We start from the raw sequence: 21582 nt of genomic DNA, 5'->3' as shown, positions 1-21582 counted from the left end.
ATCATGTTGGCAACTTGCTAATCATGCTAAAATCATGCTAGCGACTTGATAGTCATGCTTAAATCCTGCTAGCGACTTTGTTAATCATGTTAAAATCATGCTAGCGACTTGCTAGTCATGCTAAAATCATGCTAGCGACTTGCTAATCATGCTAAAGTCGTGCTAATGATTTGCTAGTCATCCTAAAATCATGCTAGCGACTTGCTAGTCATGCTTAAATCATGCTAGTGACTTGGTAGTCATGTTAAAATCATGCTAATGATTTGCTAGTCATCCTAAAATCATGCTAGCGACTTGCTAGTCATGCTAAAATCATGCTAGTGACTTGCTAGTCATGTTAAAATCATGCTAGCGACTTGCTAGTCATGCTAAAATCATACTAACGACTTGCTAAAATTATGTTAGCGACTTGCTAGTCATGTTAAAATCATGCTAGCGACTTGCTAATCATGCTAAAATCATGCTAGGGACTTGCTAGTAATGCTAAAATCATGCTAGTGACTTGCTAAAATCATGCTAGCGACTTGCTAGTCATGCTAGAATCATGTTGGCGACTTGCTAATCATGCTAAAACCATGCTAGCGACTTGCTTTCTATCATGCTAGCAACATGCTTTCTTTCTAATCTAATCTTTCTAACTAATCTTTCTTTCCTTTCTAACAAATCTTTCTTTTTTCTTTCGTTCTAACTAATCTTTCTTTTTTCTTTCTTTCTTTCTTTCTAACCAGTCTTTCTTCTTTCTTTCTAGCTAATCTTTATTTTTTCTTTTTCTTTCTTTCTAACTAATCTTTCCTTTCTTTCTTGCTTACTTTTCTTTCTAACTAATCTTTCTTTTTTCTTTTTTACCTTTCTTTCTTTCTTACTTTTCTTTCTTACTAATCTTTCTTTTTTCTTTCTTTCTAACTAATCTTTCTTTTTTATCTTTCTTCTTTCTTTCTAACTAATGTTTCTTTCTTTCTAACTAATCTTTCTTTCTTTCTTTTTCTTTCTAACTATTTTTTCTTTTTTTCTTTATTTATATCTATCTAGCCTATCTATCTTCAAACTTTATCAATCAAACTAAAACTATTTCAAACTGAAAACCTTTAAACTTTCTTTAAACTAAAAGCTTTTAAAACTACTTAAAACTTACTGGCTAGGCTTTCTCAAGCCAACTTAAAGTTTGCTAACAAACTTTTTATCTAGTTATTATTATTATTATTATTATTATTATTATAGAAAAGCTTGCATGTTTGGTCAGTGTTCTCAAACTCTCTGAGTCTATAATGGAGAGTCTATTTAAAGATACAATATCATACAACACCAAACCTATATTAACACAAATACATTTGATTTAATTGAACTACCTAAAATAAGAAGAACTAGCAAAAGCACATGTCCACAGGGCCTCCATCTTTCACAAGCAGCACAGATAAACAGATGATTTCTGAAACGCTGTATCTGATCCACACGTAACATATCATCACATTGAATCAATAAACAATACAATAAACACTGAAACCCTCCTACACACAGCACATCATTTATCTTCAGCTGAATACTGTATTAAAAACAGAATAACAAAACAGAAGATAGTGTAGAATATAATGAAATACTCACAGAGTATGAGAGGCAGTGCACTGGACCCCATACTGACACATTGATAGACTGTTTTAACAGTGCTGTGTGCACTAAATCAGACACTTCCTGAGTATCACAGTTTAAGAAGAGATGAGGGAGGAGACAAAACGCTACACAGAAATACATGAAGAAACAGGAAGAAAAACACATCCATTAAAGATACTTAGTCTTTTCGTGCATGCAAGTTACTTGAAAAGACAATGCAGTAGTTGTTCCAGTAGTTGTTCTCACACGGCATTGTTTTGTTCATTCATGCTACCAGAGCCGCACACATTACAAACAGACCGGTGAATATAAAGTCAATTTATGAGTTGAATCCTAATGTAGGTCTACTTATGTAATTCCTGCTCTTATTTGAGTTATTCTCTCATCTACAATTGCAGCGGCCCGGTTAATGACAACTAAACTGCTTTTACACAATGATTGATATAAAGAACAAGCAATACATTCTCTCTGTCAGTAAATTCTGCACATATGTGTCAATTATTTTAGTTAATTAAAATATGATTTCTGTAATATGGTCAGATAAAAATCTACAACCACTTTGCTGTCATGAAAGTATTATTGCATCACCATATTTCACATGTAAGACTTTGCAACAACAATAACCCAGAATTAAAACCAAGTGTGATTTATAGAAATATATGAAGAAATAAACAAAGAAATTAAGTTTAAGATAGTTCAATTCCAAGTAAATTGCATACTGTCTATAAAGTGATATTGATTCCGATTGGATGGAGTGATGATTTGCCACAATAACATTTAAAATGTTTATTTCTCCTCTAAAAAGGTACATGACAGACCTTACTTCTTAGATTCTTAGATCAGGAGATTCGGGTGTAACAATAACTGGAAGAAGCCTCTTACTAAAAATTTAGCTTTACCAGTTGGTACTAATGTTACTTTACTGTCACTATATATATATATAGAGAGAGAGAGAGAGAAAACAGAGACGCTAAAGTTTGACATTATACAGGGTTTCTAAGAAGTGAAAGTAAATGAAAATGACATGCACATGTTGCTGTGAATCTTTTGCTCTTGTGGTTGTATTTTGAGGTTTATGAAATGAAAGAAACAGAATAAGAATTACTATCTCCCCCACTCTTGTTAAAACCACAGAGCAGAAGTACAGACCACTGTGCGTCTGCTGCTGCCCGGTGAACTGGCCAAACACACCGTGTCTGAGGGCACAAAGGCAGTGACCAAATACACCAGCTCAAAGTAAAGATTTATCAGCGAACCCAAAGGCTCTTTTAAGGGCCACACATGTTGTTTTTAAAAGTACCTCTTTTCTTCTTCTTTTTTTAAATTAATGAATTTATTTAATAATAATAATAATAATAATAATAAACAAAATGTTAAGTTCCTTATTTAATATGTCTGGCTTTTATGGCTTACATAGTGTGTGTAATAATGAGAGTTTGAAGCTCAAATACTGATTTGGTGCAGATGCTGACATTTATGTGGAGAAGATAATGAGATTAAATAAAGAGATAAATATCAATCACTCTACGTCTCCCAGTGTCTTGGTTAAATGATATTGATTAGTTTTATGATCAAAGCGCTGTTTCCAAAAAATATAATGCAATACGATAAACATAAGTTGCTTCAGCCCAGCAAATGTTTGACCTGAAATTATATATATATATATATATATATAAAATAATAATAATAATAATTATAATAATTATAGAATCTTAGAATAGTTATAGAATTTTAGAATCAGGGAGATTTCACAACTACATATATATATTTGGTTCGCTTTAATATTAAGATGTAATTTGACATTATTAGTATGATAACATTATTAGCTGTTAGTACTAAAAAAAGTTGTTCAGTCTTGTTGATGGAGGTCTGTTTAATAAAGTGTCATAATGAACCTGTTCCTCACATTCAATACAATATTAATATATCCGATATTAGTGATTTCTCGGTCTAAGCTTTTATTGAGGAACAGTTTTGTTTGTCCAATGTCTTTAAAAGGCAACTTTCAATAGTTTGCAGTGAATTTGACTGACACACTAAGAAACTGTTTTTGGAGTAGGGGCCTTTTTGTTTGGGGTTTGCTTGTTCTCCATGTGTCAGTTTGGTTTCTCCCACACTCTGATATACAGCACAGGTGAATTAGAGACACTAAATTGTCTATATGAGTGTGAGTGTGTGTGTGTGTGTGTGTGTGTGTTAGTCTTGTGATGGACTGGCTATGACCAGAGTGTTTCTCAGTCTTCAGCCTGAGACTTCAGCATCCTGTGACCCTACATGTGGTCTGGAGAATGGATGAAATATCAAGTTTAAGTTTATTCCTGTTACGTGGCTTTGGTCTTCAGTAGATGCAACTGTGAAACAAACACACACACACATGCACACAGACACACACATTCTTGCATTTGTGGTTTACGGGGACTCTCCATAGGTGTAATGGTTTTTATACTGTACAAACCGTAATATACTGTACTAACCCTCACGGGAGACTGTGCACACTTTTTGAATTTCATAAAACACTGTTTAGTATGTTTTTTAAGCCTTTTGTTTTACGGGGACACAGGAAGTGTCCTCATAAACCATGTTTACGTTGTAGTACCCATGTCATTATACACATCTGTGTCCTCATAAACTATATATACCAGAACACAGACACACTCACACATTACCCATCTCAGGCCGAAGAGACCCGAAAGGGTAAACACAACACCCACAGTGTAATGTCTGTAAAAAAGTAAGAGAAACACATGAATATGCTGTGAGCTCTGGCGATGTTTAATGAACTCTGACCCGAGCTGCGCAGTTCAACATCTCAACAGCGCTAAACGCCCTGTACAGGAGACACAAATAATGACAATTTCAGGGTCAGCCCAAAAATACATTAGGGGTTCAGTTTTTTTCTTTTTTGTTGTTTCTATATTTACACATTACACATTTATGATTTCGACGCAGCTGATCCCTAGGGCGCCAAAATGAGTGAAGTGTTTTTTTTTGTTTGTTTGTTTGTTTGTTACCAATACTACTTCAATGCTATCAATTTAAAATATTACAAAAAAGCGATTATCCGACAAAAACATAACTATTCGGTTCGACGCATCCCAGCGAGCAAAAAGTGGTCTAGAACACGTCTATAAGACGTAATTTATAGACATCCAGAAGACGTCTTCACAGGAGCCAGAACGAAAGTTTTTCTATACGTCTTTTCTGGACATTGCATAGACGTAAATTAAAGACGTGCTACAGACGTAATTTATAGACATCCAGAAGACGTCCTCACAGGAGCCAGAATGAAAGTTTTTTTATACGTCTTTTCAGGAGAATATTTAGACGTCAATTAAAGACGTGCTAAATACGTAATTGTTGGACAGCTAAAGGCAGCCAGAATAAAAGTTGGATTAAATGCTTTTTCTGTAGAAATGTCTAAGACAACTGTACTAACATGGAAATCCCATCTGTGCATATTTGCAAGGATCAAAAAAATGTTTACTTCAAACAGTGGAAGTGAGTTAGTTCTCACTAAGAAAAACCCAGTTACTCTTGTTAATGGTTGTCACGTCATGAAACTTCAGACAGACCATACACTGTAAAAAAAAAAAAAGTATAATATACGGTAAAATACCGGCAGCTGTGGTTGCCAGAAGTTCACCGTAAAATATATGGTCACAATGTGAAATGCTTTACAGAATACTTTTTGATAACCCGTAAATTTTACATTTGAGAACTGCTGCTTGTTTACAGTGCATTTCTGTTAAATAAAACAGATATATTGTAAACATGTTTACAGTAATTTACTTTAAAATAAGCAGTTGTAAATGTAGATTTTCTTACAGTAAACTACTGTTAATATAATAAATATACTGTCAAACTAATTACATTCTATTTACGTAACAAACACAATACAACTGTATAGAATATTATAGTATTTTATTGTAATGTTCAATTTTACAGAAAATTACCGGCAGCTGTGGTTGCCAGAATTTCACTGCAAAAATACGGTAAAATACAAAAGGCATTACAGTTGTTTGCCACAGATTTTACAGTAATCAGTCAGGTTATTGGAATTGCTAAATTAACTAATAAATACTGTCTATAGTAAATCAAGGCACAAACCATAATTATTAGATTTTAAAGAAACAGATTCTGCACACAGGCACTGTGTTAAAACAGTCTGAGCTGATCCAATAACTTGACCAGTGTACTCACAAAGACGTGTTGATCTTGGAAATAAAATGTGTCCATATAAATTCAGGATAATCAATGATGACATAAACATCAATCAGGGCCGCTTGTCTGGTTGAACAACAGTAATGAGTCCACACTTGACGGAAGACATGGGACTGAGTCAGTTCGAGAAACTGGAAATGTACTGCTTGAAGACTTGAATGTTCTCACTATTTCAATGTGGATTGGCATGATCTATCTGCAGAAAACAGACACAAAGACAAGTTAGTTCATAAGCAATATGCTTAAACAGAGATAAACTCAGTCTTCTTTTGTCAAATTGATTATTAATGAACTACACACAAGCAAGCAACACTCTGAATTATGCAGTCTACTTTGATAATCAATATGAGTATCAGGGCAAAAGACTGAAATACACACATCTACACCTATTGTAGCTGAAAAAATAAAGCACTGTTTATTTCATTTGTGCATTTGTACTGTGTATTATGAGGCGCCACGTAGGATTTAAATGAAACTTCGCTTATCAATACATACATAAAACACATGCATATACACCTAGAAACTACTTGCATATACATGTATACTATTGGATGTTCAAAATATATATATGAAATACACATGCACACTAATATGAAATCCATACCAATACATCTTTTATTAGTAATGAATACATATACACTTGTGAATAACTTGTATATACATACGCTAATAGACACTCGCTTATACGTATAAACTTGATCCATGCATATACACCTACAACAACACGCACATATACATATAAACTCGCTGCATGCAGACACACCTGTACATACTCGCATATACATATAAACTTGATCCATGCATATACACCTAAAAACACTCGCACATACATATAAACTCGTTGCACGCATATACACCCATAAAACACTCACGCAAACATACAAAATAAATTTCAGGTAAGACGCAGGCTTTAGTTGTGTATATACATATATGCAAGTGATTTCAATTGTGGATGTGCGTTAACTTTTCAGTGTAAACGGAAGGCATTTCAGTGTAAACGGAAGCAGCGGCACTTCCGGCGGAATCTCCAGATACCGGGGCATTTTAAAACGCTTAACGTGACTTAATGCATTAAAATAGTGTTTTAAAAGACCTTTAATATAGCATACGATGTACCAGGGGCGAATTTCCACTAGTCACTTTTCAAAATCCCGTTCAGCACCGCCGAGAGTTCGCGCGATCGTTCAAACAAAACCGAAAGTAAAACGCGCACACGCCTTCAAAAGCAATTTTAATACCCCGCGTTTAGAGCGCGACTCCCCAATGCGTGCAAATTAGGCTACATAACATATTTAGGATGTTATTAGTATGTAGGCTATAATAGGTTGTGTAGTTGTCTATAGTTCTGTATCATGCTCGAAAAATTTTGGTCTCTATTTGAATTGTTTTAACTATGTTCTGTTCTACTTTCTGAGTATGAATTACAAGCAGTAAAAGACACATGCAGTAAAAGACAACAACACTCAAGGACCATAAAAAGTTTTGCTACAAACTCAACTGACTGGCTTAATTCTCTCCTGCATGATTTCATAAGTCTCTTCAGACCTTAGAACTGTACATGAATTATGAGCTTCTTGAATGTTTGACCTCCTAACTAAAGCTCTTTTTCGCAAATTTAACATATAAATAAAGACAGTATGTATATATATATATATATATATATATATACAGTCCTAGTTTATACAGTCCTAGTTATAGTAGCCAAGTAGGCTACTCTCTCAATATTCAAAGTGCAAATAGAGACTAAATTTTTCAAACATGATAGAGAACTATAGACAACTACACAACCTATTATAGCCTACATACTAATAACATCCTAAATATGTTATGTAGCCTAATTTGCACGCATTGGGGAGTCGCGCTCTAAACGCGAGGGTATTAAAATTGCTTTTGAAGGCGTGTGCGCGTTTTACTTTCGGTTTTGTTTGAACGATCGCGCGAACTCTCGGCGGTGCTGAACGGGATTTTGAAAAGTGACTAGTGGAAATTCGCCCCTGGTACATCGTATGCTTTATTAAAGGTCTTTTAAAACACTATTTTAATGCATTAAGTCACGTTAAGCGTTTTAAAATGCCCCGGCATCTGGAGATTCCGCCGGAAGTGCCGCTGCTTCCGTTTACACTGAAATGCCTTCCGTTTACACTGAAAAGTTAACGCACATCCACAATTGAAATCACTTGCATATATGTATATACACAACTAAAGCCTGCGTCTTACCTGAAATTTATTTTGTATGTTTGCGTGAGTGTTTTATGGGTGTATATGCGTGCAGCGAGTTTATATGTATGTGCGAGTGTTTTTAGGTGTATATGCATGGATCAAGTTTATATGTATATGCGAGTATGTACAGGTGTGTCTGCATGCAGCGAGTTTATATGTATATGTGCGTGTTGTTGTAGGTGTATATGCATGGATCAAGTTTATACGTATAGCGAGTGTCTATTAACGTATGCATGCATTAAGTTTATATGTATATACAAGTTATTCACAAGTGTATATATATTCATTACTAAGAAAAGATGTATTGGTATGGATTTCATATTAGTGTGCACGTGTATTTCATATATATATTTTGAACACCCAACAGTATACATGTATATGCAAGTAATTTCTAGGTGTATATGCACATGTTTATGTATGTATTGATAAGCGAGGTTTGATTTAAATCCTACGTGGCGCCTCAAAGTGTATCTTTGATCTTTTTAATAGTAAAAATAAAATGATGAAATAAATATTTTTTTTTTTTTATTATTCACTAATAGTTTGAACTGAGTGTTGTGCTTGAATCTACCTAGCATTTGTTACACTGAACTATACCACTACTTACCATTAATTGTCCTTGAGACTGCTGTCTTATTGGGTCCAGACTTGACTGAAGAGAGGTTGGACAGAGTCTCTTGCTCACAGGATACAATGTTCAGAAAACTGGAACTCTGAGCTGGTGCTGACATGATCCTCTTTGCAAAAAGGAGATAAGAAACAAAAAAAGAAAAAAATGATAACATAAATAGTTAAGTGATATAACAAATTTTATAGCATTTACACATTAGCTACAGTAAGTGCTTCGCTTAGAAATATTAAGCAGGTTGTGTTATTTCCAACTAAAAAAGTAATCATCGTCAACATTATGTAAACAATGTACATGAATATATAATACATTTTACTCAAGATCTTTTACATGCATGCATACAAGCTTCACGAAGATGACAGAATGTGGTGAACGTGTGGTAATATTAATCTGTAAATGTGCAAGTAATTTTAGTAATATGATGTTAAAAGTTTAGAAAAATTAGCATAAACAATATTTTACACATCAGTTGAGATCAAGCATTAGGACCTCTGTTTTGAAATTAAAAACTGACATATGCACTGCTATAGAATGAAAGATTGTGAACATATTTATGTTGTAATAAAATATTCTTTAGAAAAAAAAGATTTTAGTTCCACAATTTTATCATATCAATGACAACAGAGTATAGTTATTTGAGCAGCTGACCAAAAGGTAACATGTATGATCTGACAAATATTGATGCAGGGCAGTTACTTTAAAAGCTTATGAATGAAATGTACTCACTGAAGCTTAGCACTCTGAGACTTGGCCATCCCACATTTCTGCAAAGTTGGAAGCACTGAAATTTCCAGCTGTGCAAGTTAAAGAAAGGGTTAAATAATTAAATAGTACTTCAAAAGTTTTTGGTAAGAAAGTAAAAGAAATTAATGTATAATGAACAGCAAAACTTACTGCTATTTATTCTTGAAAAGTATCGAAATCCAAATGGATACTGTCAGGAAAAAGAGATTGAAGAGGTCCTTGTTGCGTACAACACCTGGCATAACATAACAAAAACAGGTAAAGGGAAAAATATTGTCCTAAATAAGACAACATATTTTCAAGCATATCTTTCACTCAAATTACATGTAATAAATAAATGGCCACATTTAGTGAAAAACCAACAGTTGTGCCTCACAAGTGGCTAATCAGGTTCAACACAACACATACCATTATTGTAGCAACCAAAGTTCACTTCCACCTAGGTCCTGGTGCTGCAATCCTGATCTCTCTCCATTGTGTCTCTTGTTAAATAAAGTGGATACAGCAAAAACATGTCATTAAAAGTTAAAACCAGTAAATTAAATAAATACTGTTGATAAAAGAGTACAATTTCACCACTTTCTTTTGTCACAAAGGTCCAGAAAGTTGTTTCCTCAAAGTCATCATCTACTGAAGTTTGAATGCAGTGCTTGAAATGTGTCAGAATTGAAAGACTTCAATTTTACACTAGTTATGAAAATAGCTTATACAATGTGTGTGTGTCTGTAAAAGCTATTTTACTTTTAGCAGAAAAATTTCAAAGTATTTACTTACTTTTAAGTAGATTCCTAGATCTTAGCAATGCCATCAGCCATTAACTTAATTTGAAAGGTTACAACAATCACTGAAAAAAAGGTGTCTGGAAAGTTTTCCAAAAGGTTTATTAACATCAGTAAGTAAACAGCCAAACACTCTAAACTCCCTGTTGTATCAGACTATTTTGAAAAAACAAAACTTCTAAAATCCAAAACTAAAAGCATATCACACTATATGCAGGGAGTAGGCTTGCCACGATAGACGGTGTTGACGGTGTTACCGGTTTTAAGACGCAACACCGGTGACATCACTTTTCCACCGTGACACCGTCCCCACATTTTTTTTTTTTTTTTAAGTATTCGTTTTTTTATTAAATATTTATTTGAATTAAATGGAAAATATAATTCTAAATAATTTACTTAAGACAAGAGCATGCACTATAATTAAAAACTGAACATGGCTACAATGCGTCATATTTCATTTATCACGTGAGGAGAACGAGAGGAGTCAAATTTACAGAAAGAGAATGGCCTTGTGTTTTTTTTTTTTTTCGTTATGTTAATAAAAGTTCTGTGTTTAATATCAGTGAATTTTTTTTTTTTTTAGTTTCGTTGTCGTCCATTCAAACAATTGACGCCGAATTGGCAATTCCCGCAAAACTGAAAGTGAAAGTATAATATGCACGCATTTATAAGCTATTTAACAGCAGAAAAAAAAGAGGAAAAGAGGAAACCCCCACCCCCACGGAGATACCGGTATTACCGGTGTTGTCACATGTCGATTAACCGGTGGGGAAATTTCCTCATCGTCACAACCCTAGCAGGGAGTAAAATCAATTTGTTTTGTAACATCTTTAGAAAAATGTAAAAAAAAAAAAAAAAAAAAAAAAAAATTGCTCTTTTTTTTTTTTTTTTACTAAACTGAACAAATACAGCCTTTAACAAAAATGTCCAAAATGTTACATTGTTCTTAGGTAATCATTAGACATTAATAACTTTTACCAAAATGTGAAATAAGCCAGTTTACCAATTGAACTGAACCAAAAACAATGCTTATTAAAACATTAACATTAACCCAAAACCTAAAAGCATACTTTTTCTGTTAGTGGTTAACAGATAAAGTACAGTAAAGTGGATGCTGTTCCATACAGGTAGTGCCTTTTAAGTGTTTTGTCTTAACACTTCAAATGGATGTGACTGCACATTTAATAGCGGTAATGTTAACAGCTGTCCCCACAGTAATGTTAACAGGCGCATTAACATTATGTTTTCTGTAAAAATGAGCCTTAAATGATGCATATGTACAGAAAGTCTGTTTGCAATCGGCTGCAAAGCACTTAAATAAACGAAGTGGTTCATTTCGGTGAAGTTTGCAGTGTAGTACATACCCCCTCAATGATTTGACTGACTTGCCACAGAAATTGCAACATAACATCGCGTCTACAAGACAGGATCAATAACTACAACGACAGTTGTTCGAGAGTTTTACCTTTTTAGTTTAGAAAAGTGTTGTCGGGCTTGACTCGAAAAGAGATGTGAAGTCCCCAGAAGTCAAACAGTTGTGTTATCACGTATCGTTATTCCAACAGTTGCTAGGCGGTGGGCGAGCTAAAATGGCGCTGACTGAAAAAAATGACGTCGACATTGTTAACGTTCGTTCAATGAGCGGTGCCTTTCCCCCATTTTAAATTAGTGCGCGTTCCCGTGCACTATTGTTTTTTTTTTTTTTTTAAATAAGCCCAGAAATGGGGAATGGGTTAAAAGAAGATGCACTTTGAGAAGACGTTATACTAAACAGATACACATGTAGCATGCGTCAGCAGTGCACGATAATGCCTTTCCCCTCACCTTCACAATTTGCAAGTTACCCTATATAATATAAATAAATAAAGGCATTATAGTACTCACCACTTGTATTGCATCATAGATATATATACTGACTAGATGTCGCCTTGGGCCTCTAAGCATACGTCAACATCTTGGCCATCTTGGGTCGGGGATCTGAAGGAAGCGCCGAAGTTTTTCATGAACTGGATGTTTTCAAAGAATGGTTAACCTGTGTTATATACTGTAGCCTAATCATTTAATAAGCTGTTGTAAATACTGGAAGATGTTTTCACACTACGTACGCACGTTATGTTTGTTTTTGTGTTATATAACCATTTTACGCTGGGTCATTGTATTGCAGGCTTGCTGATGTACAAAATAAACCAGTACAATTCAAATGTTTTAATTAACATGTATTTTTAAGTATGGATATCACACCATTGTAGCAGGGTTCCCGCGGGTCCTTAAAAAGTCTTAAATTTAGTTTATCAAATTTAAGGTCAAAAAAAGTAAATTGTACAAAAAAGTCTTAAATTTTAGGCACGGGAAGACCAGAATTGCGATACAGCTTAGTGTCACGATTAAACTTCAAAAGGCTGTGATTCCGTTAAATAAACATGAGCGCTGCGCGTTCAAAGTCCGGTGCTGAGCTGCTTTGTGTACTGCGGTTACCGGGGAAACACATGTCTGCAGTTCCGAATGCGCCATCTGCTGGCAGAGATTGAATGTGCATTTTGCTCTATTATTCATCTATTTATTTATATTTTATATATACTTTATTTTATATTATTCATGTTTTTTTCATATCACTATCAGCATCCTTGTAATTGATTTGTGCATTGTACGTGTGTCTAAGTATTGTATTGTATATGATATATCACATATTTATGATAGAACATAGATTAATTAATGATTTTACTTATATCATATAAGTAAAATAATTAATTAATCTATGTTCTATCATAAATATATGTCTGACATTTATAATAAACCAAACAGCTTGAAAATCGGTTGAAAATTAAGCAAATTAAGGTGATTTTAATCGTTGATAGTTCTCTGCCAATGTTAACTAATGGAGAGTAGACGCGGCTTCCCCCGACCCAAGATGGCGGCCGCGCTGACGCATCGTTCCTATGGACAGCAGCGTCAGAGGCGACATCTAGTCAGTATATATATCTATGGTATTGCATGCAGATCGCGCTGTGCAGTTCTCATGATGTCCGAAGTCGGGACTGGAAGCCGTCTTCTTCTTCTTGTTTTTTCTGTCTTCATGTTTGTTCATGATTTTGATAAATGTTTCTCAGTGTTTCACAGTTTTATGATAGGTTACTTTATTTATTTATTAATTTTAAAAAAAATAGGCTTAGATCATGAATAATAGGCTACTACACAGTTTTCAATAATTTACTTTTAAAGGGTATTTTTAATAGGATTTTTAAAACATGCTATCATGAATAATAAAGGATAAATAATAAAACACATTTTCATAATTTTCTTTTAGAATGGGCAAGTTTTTGTTATGTCTTGTGCTCTTTTATTTAGCTTATTCTATCTGATTTTATTTCATAGCCTATAGTGACAATTAAAAAATAATATGGAAAATCAAATATTTTTACAATATGATTACATAAAGGTCAATATATTTGTATTCTTAAAATTATCTCTTGCATTTTAACTATCAAATTTGATCCATATTTAAAAGAAAAATACACAAAAGTACAGTCAATTACAGAATATTTTAATTTTTTTAATTAAAGGGAGAGTTCACCAAAAGAAAATTTAAATTATGTCATCTTCGGGAACAGAAATTAAGATTTTTTGGATTTAATTGTGTAATTATGGTGTAACGACCATTGCTGTCTATCTTAATTTGTGTTCCAAAGATGAATGAAATCTTACGGGTTTGGAATTTTCATTTTTGGGTGAACTATCCCTTTAAAATTGACTTATTTATCAACCATATACCATATGTTTAACATCTTGCTACAGCAGAATTTAAGGTATGTGTTTGTCGAATTTTTGAAGGTTTTATGTTGTAAATTCTATAGTACACATCAACAAAATGTGTTTTTACACAGAATTATACCGTTGATTTTAGGGGGATTACTTGCTTGAGAAGTTACGGTAGTTTTTAATTTATTTTAGCCAAAATTAATATTTTCACTGTAACAATTTGTGTTTTTTACATTTTAAGAAAGTAAAAATTTAAGTTATGTACTGTTTCTTAAGTTACGGTAATTTAATGTATGTAATACAGTGACATGCCATTTTTGTTTAAATAATCTTTTACTGTTGCTGCTTTACAGTTTTTTACTGTAGTTTTCACAGACATTTTTTACAGTGTAGACCTAAATTAGATTTGAAAGAATACTGATAATACTGAATATCCAATTGAATAACTGTGTAGTGTATACTAGTCTTGCATTTTTGAACCTTATCAATATAATTGTAATAAACTGCTTACCATTTTCCTGTAAACCAAACTGATCACTCCCAGAAATCAACTATTTAAATCTCAAAATATATTTTTATTACTAATACTTAGCAGAACTTAAAACTAGAACAGTAGTATAAATTAACACAACACAATAAAACTTAAAACGATCGTGTTTAAGGGCTTGGCACTTAATCTGGAATGACTTTAGGAAATTAGTCTGGAAATTAGGAAATTAGTCTGGACTGAGGGACTCTGCAATTATGACAATGACGATGGTTGTTAATTTTTTTTTACAGTCATTTCAGATGTCTTTTTTGATTGGTTGACGTTTCGATTGTGGCCTTAACATATTTTCTGTCATTTATTGACTAAATCTGGATGTTTATGGACGTTTAGATTGTGGCCAAATTGGACATCTTTATTCACGTAATTTGTCGAATAATTCTGGATGTCAAGTCAAGTCAAGTCACCTTTATTTATATACCGCCTTTAACAATACAGAATTGTGACAAGGCGGCTGTACAGTATTAAATAGGAAACAGTACATCAACAATGCCAAGGGCAACATTAAACACTCACATTATAGGTAAAGGTAGTTAATCAAAAACAATAAAATAAAATGCAATATTGTGTTAAGAGAAAGTGTGCCCAACTAAGCAAGCCAGAGGCGACAGCGGCAAGGAACCAAAACTCCATCGGTGACAAATGGAGAAAAAAAACCTTGGGAGAAACCAGGCTCAGTCGGGGGGCCAGTTCTCCTCTGGCCAAAGTTCCCGTGGTCTTGTGCCGACAGCCGTCTAGGTGATGTGGTCTTTAATGTGGATCCGTCTCTGGGGCTCATCTAGTTGATGTGGACTCCGCTGACATTCAGGGCTGTAGAGGTCGTCTCTAGGTGCTGATCCACCGTCTGGGCTGGGTTCGGACTGGATCCGGGGGACTGCAGTGACCATCTGATCTGGATACGGACTGGATCTGGTGGTTAATGTGACCTCGGAATAAGAGAGAAACAGACTAATATTAGCGTAGATGCCATTCTTCTGACGATGCACCGAGTACATCGGGTGTTATGGGAAGTGTTCCCGGTTCCGGTTGACCTAATTAGTGCAGCCTAACAATCCTTTAACGGATTTGAATTATAAGAATGTGGATTTGTTATGTGTAAGCAAGGTTAAAGAGATGGGTCTTTAATCTAGATTTAAACTGACAGAGTGTGTCTGCGTCCCGAACATTGTAGGGTAGATTGTTCCAGAGTTTGGGTGCTAAATAAGAAAAAGATCTGCCGCCCGCGGTTGATTTTGATATTCTTGGTATTATCAAATTGCCAGAGTTTTGAGAACGCAGCGGACGTGAGGGACTATAATGCGATAAGAGCTCACTCAGGTACTGGGGAGCTAAACCATTCAGGGCTTTATAAGTAATTAGCAGGATTTTAAAATCTATACGATGTTTAATAGGGAGCCAGTGCAGTGTAGACAGAACCGGGCTAATATGATCATACTTTTTGGTTCTAGTAAGAACTCTAGCTGCTGCATTTTGGACCAGCTGGAGTTTGTTTATTAAGCGAGCAGAACAACCACCCAATAAAGCATTACAATAATCTAACCGTGAGGTCATAAACGCATGAATTAATGTTTCAGCATTTGACATTGAGAGCATAGGTCGTAGTTTAGATATATTTTTGAGATGGAAAAATGCAGTTTTGAGATGTGAGATGTGGTTTTCAAAGGAAAGATTACCATCAAATAGCACACCTAGGTTCCTAACTGATGACGAAGAATTGACAGAACAGCCATCAAGTATTAGACAGTGTTTTAGGTTATTACACGCTGAGGTTTTAGGCCCAATAACTAACACCTCTGTTTTTTCAGAATTTAGCAGTAAGAAATTACTTGTCATCCAATTTTTTAACTCAACTACACAATCCATTAGTTTTTCAAATTGGTACGTTTCGCCAGGCCGCGAAGAAATATAGAGCTGGGTATCATCAGCATAGCAGTGAAAGCTAACACCATATTTCCTGATGATATCACCAAGGGTAACATGTAAAGCGTAAAGAGTAACGGCCCTAGTACTGAGCCTTGTGGTACTCCATACTGCACTTGAGATTGATATGATACCTCATCATTTACTGCCACGAATTGATGGCGGTCAGATAGATACGATTTGAACCATGCCAATGCACTACCACTAATGCCAACATAATTCTCAAGTCTATTCAAGAGAATGTTGTGGTCAACAGTATTGAACGCAGCACTAAGATCCAGTAGCACTAACAGAGAGATACAACCACGATCGGATGACAAGAGTAGATCATTTGTAACTCTAATAAGAGCAGTGTCAGTACTATGGTACGGTCTAAAACCTGACTGAAAATCCTCACAGATATCATATTTCTGTAGGAAGGAAGATAACTGTGAGGATACAACCTTTTCTAATATCTTTGACAGAAATGGGAGATTCGAGATAGGTCTGTAATTAGTTAATTCGTTGGGGTCAAGTTGTGTTTTTTTAATTAGAGGCTTAATAGCAGCCAGTTTGAAGGTTTTGGGGACATATCCTAATGACAGTGATGAATTAATAATATTTAGCAGAGGATCTATGAGATATGGAAGCATCTCTTTTAGTAGCCTAGATGGAATAGGGTCTAGCATACAAGTTGTTGGTTTAGATGATTTAACAAGTTTATACAATTCTTCCTGACCTATAGTAGAGAATGAGTTGAATTGTTCCCCAGGAGATCTATAGCGCACTATCTGATGCGACACTGTAATTGACGGCTGCATAGTGACAATTTTGTCTCTAATTGTATCGATCTTAGAAGTAAAGTAGTTCATAAAGTCATTACTGCTATGCTGATGGGCACAGTCAGTGCCTGTTGGTTCTTTATTTTTTGTTAACTTAGCCACTGTATTGAATAAATACCTAGGGTTATGTTTGTTTTCTTCTAAAAGAGTCGAAAAGTAGTCAGATGGCCGATTTTAACGCTTTTCTGTACGATAGGGTACATTCCCGCCAAGCAGTACGAAAAACCTCTAATTTTGTTTTCCTCCAGCTGCGCTCCATTTTCCGGGCTGCTCTCTTTAGGGCGCGAGTGTGCTTGTTATACCACGGGGTCGGACTATTTTTCTTAATCTTCCTTAGGCGCAGAGGAGCGACCGTATCTAGAGTCCTGGAAAAGAGAGAGTCAATAGTTTCTGTTACATCATCAAGTTTTTCTGAGCTATTGGACATGCTGAGGAATTTAGATAAGTCAGGAAGATTACTTAGAAAGCAGTCTTTTGTAGTAGAAGTGATGGTTCTACCATACTTGTAATAAGGAGTTGAATTTACAGTTTTAGTCATCTGGAGAATACACGAGACTAGATAATGATCAGAGATATCATCACTTTGCTGCAGAATCTCAACGGCATTGACATCAATTCCATGTGACAGTATTAAGTCTAGAGTATGATTTCGACAATGAGTGTGACCTGACACGTGTTGTCTAACTCCAATAGAATTTAGAATGTCTGTAAATGCAGCTGCCAGCGCATCATTTTCAATATCAACATGGATGTTAAAGTCACCTACTATTAAGACCTTATCTGTAGCCAACACCAGCTCAGATATAAAATCAGCAAATTCTTGAAGAAAATCTGTTTGGTGCCCTGGTGGCCTGTATACAGTAGCAAGTACAAACGTCATAGGGGATTTATCATTAACACTTGTTTCTCTGGATAATGTTATATGAAGCACCATTACTTCAAATGAGTTATACTTGAAATCCGCTCTCTGTGAAACACTAAAAATATTGCTATAAATTGTAGAAACACCTCCCCCTTTACCTTTTAGACGTGGCTCATGTTTATAACAGTAATCATGAGGAGTAGACTCATTTAAGATAATGTAATCATCTGATTTTAGCCAGGTTTCTGTCAAACATAGCACATCTAGGTTATGATTAATGATCATATCATTTACAAAAAGCGCTTTTGTAGAGAGGGACCTGATATTCAAAAGGCCAAGTTTTATCATTTGTTTCTCTGTATTATGTAAGTTTTTTATTTGTTGAACGTTGATTAGATTGTTACTCTTAAATTGGTTTGGACGTCTTTTGTATTGTCTAGCTCGGGGAACAGACACAGTCTCTATAGCATGATATCTAGGTGTAAGGGTCTCTATGTGCTGAGAATTAACTGATTCTGGTGACGTGAGGCGGCTAGCAGACGGTCGGATTAGCCAGTCTGTCTGCTTCCTGACCTGGGCCCCAGTTAGTCAAGTGCAAACTCTAAGACTATATGCCATATTACTAGAGAAAAGAGCGGCACCACCCCTGGAGGGATGAAGACCATCTCTTTTCAACAGGTCAGGTCTGCCCCAAAAACTTGTCCAATTGTCTATGAAACCTATGTTATTCTGCGGGCACCACTTAGACATCCAGCCATTTAGTGACGACAGTCTGCTATGTATCTCGTCACCACGATACGCAGGGAGGGGGCCAGAGCAAATTACAGTGTCTGACATCATACTTGCAAGTTCACACACCTCTTTAACATTATTTTTAGTGATCTCCGACTGGCGAAGTCGAACATCATTTGTGCCGACGTGAATAACGATCTTACTGAATTTACGTTTAGCATTAGCCAGCACTTTTAAATTTGCCAAGATGTCAGCTCTGGCTCCCGGTAAACATTGGACTATGGTGGCTGGTGTCTCTATTTTCACGTTCCGTACAATAGAATCGCCAATAACTAGAGCACTTTGATCAGGTTTCTCAGTGGGTGCGTCACTGAGTGGGGAGAACCTGTTTGATGTTCTGATCGGAAAGGAAGAGCGGTGTTTTGACCCGCGACTATGCTGTCTCACAGTCGCCCTGCTGCAAAGGCGAAGTTACCGGTGTTACACCAAATTCTGTGACCATCGTATTCTGTGACCCTAGTAGGCGCTGTTGTCACTGTTTGGCTTAAACTCGATCACACAGGTGGATTGGGTCCGCAAACAGCGTAACTTTAAAATATAGGTGAGATCTGTGACACGTTCATAAAATGTTTGCGTGTGAACGCGTTTGGCGCCCGTGCACATCCATCTATGCACAATGAGAGAGTTTTGCAAATGAACTCATCATGCATAGCCTAAGGGAAAATCTTCAACACAGAAAGACTTAATGTCCAACAAATGTACTGTGTACTTTAAAAATAAATAAATACATAATTAAAAAATAATAATAATAATAATAAAAACTTTAAAAGTTTTAATATGAACAGTGCAACTTTTACAATACTGAATTGTCATTTATTTTATTTATTCATTTTCTAATACTTTTCATTTTTAAAGTTACTTTAATTTCTATTTAATTAAAAATATGGTGTTAAATTGTGGTTTGTGTGCATTGTTTCTCTTTTCTCTGTCCAGTTGCTCTCTCTCCGTTACTCCAGGTTCTTGTTCATAATTGACTGGAGAAGCGGATCGGCTCCTTCTGCGTGCTTGCATCTTTTAAAAAGTCACAAAAAGTCAGTGTTAAGAAGACAGAGGTGTTATTGTTTCAAAGCTAGTCGTTATACTTATACACACAATATTTTGTTGTTGGCTTTTCTATCTTTTTCTTTCCTGTTGTTGTTACTATTATTATATTAGTATTAAAAGGTAAACTGTAAAGAGAGACAACACTCGTAGTAGAATTCCTTTTGATCTTTTTATAATTACTATTGTGTTGTATTAAAAGGTAATGCATTGATTGCATGCAAAGTATGCAGTTTTGCAGGAGATGGGCGACTATTTTGTTCTGAAGAAATGTATTTTTCTTCTGTTTTGAAACAGATAGGGATGACAGCTGTAATTTTGTTCATTTTTATTTTGGGGTATATTTGTTACAGCCCAGTGAAGGAGCAGAGACGAGCAACGCAAGATAAATGAATATCAGCAACAAGGAGTACAATTCATTTTCATTTATTGTGGAAGCATTCAGATAATTTTCCCTAAATGCCACAATACAAGCTTCCGAGACAGAAATATTGCTGACTTTAAGAGCTACCATAGCCTAACAAAATAAAAATGAACAAAAATACAGGCAACAATTAAAATTTATCACACATGAAGCAATTAAAGTCTTCACCTTATAAGTCAGAAAATAACTCATGGTCCATTGATAACAAGGACTAACTTGACTGATGTGCATATATTAGTAGGATTATTTGCAAGTTACAACAGTGCATAATGGATTCTAACATGGTAACTGAGCTTAAGAGGTATCTTCTTGTGGGGGAATATCCCAAAAATGCTGACAAACATCAGTGTTACATCATAAAGAAGAGAGCCTCAAATTTCTGCATGATTGGTAAGGGAATAGATAAACTATAAATAAAATAATTATGTGCAGTGTTTGCTGTTAATGGTTTGCCAGTGTAAAACCATGGCAATAAAGCTACTTGAATCTTAATTTGTTAAGTGCTGATTTAGTCACTGTTCATGCAAGCACAATTATATATTTTGAAATATAGCCTTGATCCCAAAAATTACAATACAACGTTCTTTGATAACTTTGATAACTGTGATCAGTCAAGTCATTATTTGTTATAGTGAGAGTAACAGAATGGTTTGTCCATATATATATATATATATATATATATATATATATATATATATATATATATACATACATATACATATACACACGCACATACACGTTGTGTTTCCATGTTTTATAGGGACATTCCATAGGCGTAATGGTTTTTATACTGTACAAACTGTATTTTCTGTCGCCCTACACTTACCCTACACCTAAACCTAGCCCTCACAGGAGACTGTGCACACTTTTACTTTCTTAAAAAAAAAAAATAATCCTGCTTGATTTATAAGCCTGTTTCCTCATGGAAACACAAATGTCCCCACAAGGTCAAAATTTACTGGTATTACTATCCTTGTGGGGATATTTGGTCCCCATAACGTGATAAATACCAGGTACACACACACACATACACACACATATATATACGTATATATATGATATCGAGAGAGAATGATACTGAGTGAATGCTTCTGACACAGTATACATCAAATACGTTTACTGCAAACTCTCTAAATTCCAGCCTCAGCCCAATCAGAACTACCAGTACTTACTTAGAAACCTATACAAAGCAGCTAGAAAGAAATGCTCATTTTAAAGAAAT

At 35.0% G+C, this 21582-nt stretch overlaps 1 long non-coding RNA gene across 1 annotated transcript; it reads right to left on the bottom strand.

The window, feature by feature from the left end:
* Positions 1–5594: 5594 nt before the first annotated feature.
* LOC127157707 (uncharacterized) lies at positions 5595–11785 on the bottom strand. Its single transcript, XR_007825975.1, has 6 exons — positions 11663–11785; positions 9827–9900; positions 9569–9653; positions 9401–9468; positions 8654–8783; positions 5595–6022 (listed from the first exon to the last, which is right to left on the bottom strand). It is a non-coding gene; the product is annotated as an uncharacterized LOC127157707 (long non-coding RNA).
* Between the last annotated feature and the right edge of the window lie 9797 nt (positions 11786–21582).

This window comes from Labeo rohita, unplaced genomic scaffold (genome assembly GCF_022985175.1).
Source record: "Labeo rohita strain BAU-BD-2019 unplaced genomic scaffold, IGBB_LRoh.1.0 scaffold_1172, whole genome shotgun sequence".
Taxonomy (NCBI): domain Eukaryota; kingdom Metazoa; phylum Chordata; class Actinopteri; order Cypriniformes; family Cyprinidae; genus Labeo; species Labeo rohita.
Note: the sequence above shows the minus strand (reverse complement) of the source record. Positions and strands in the feature narration are given on the sequence as shown.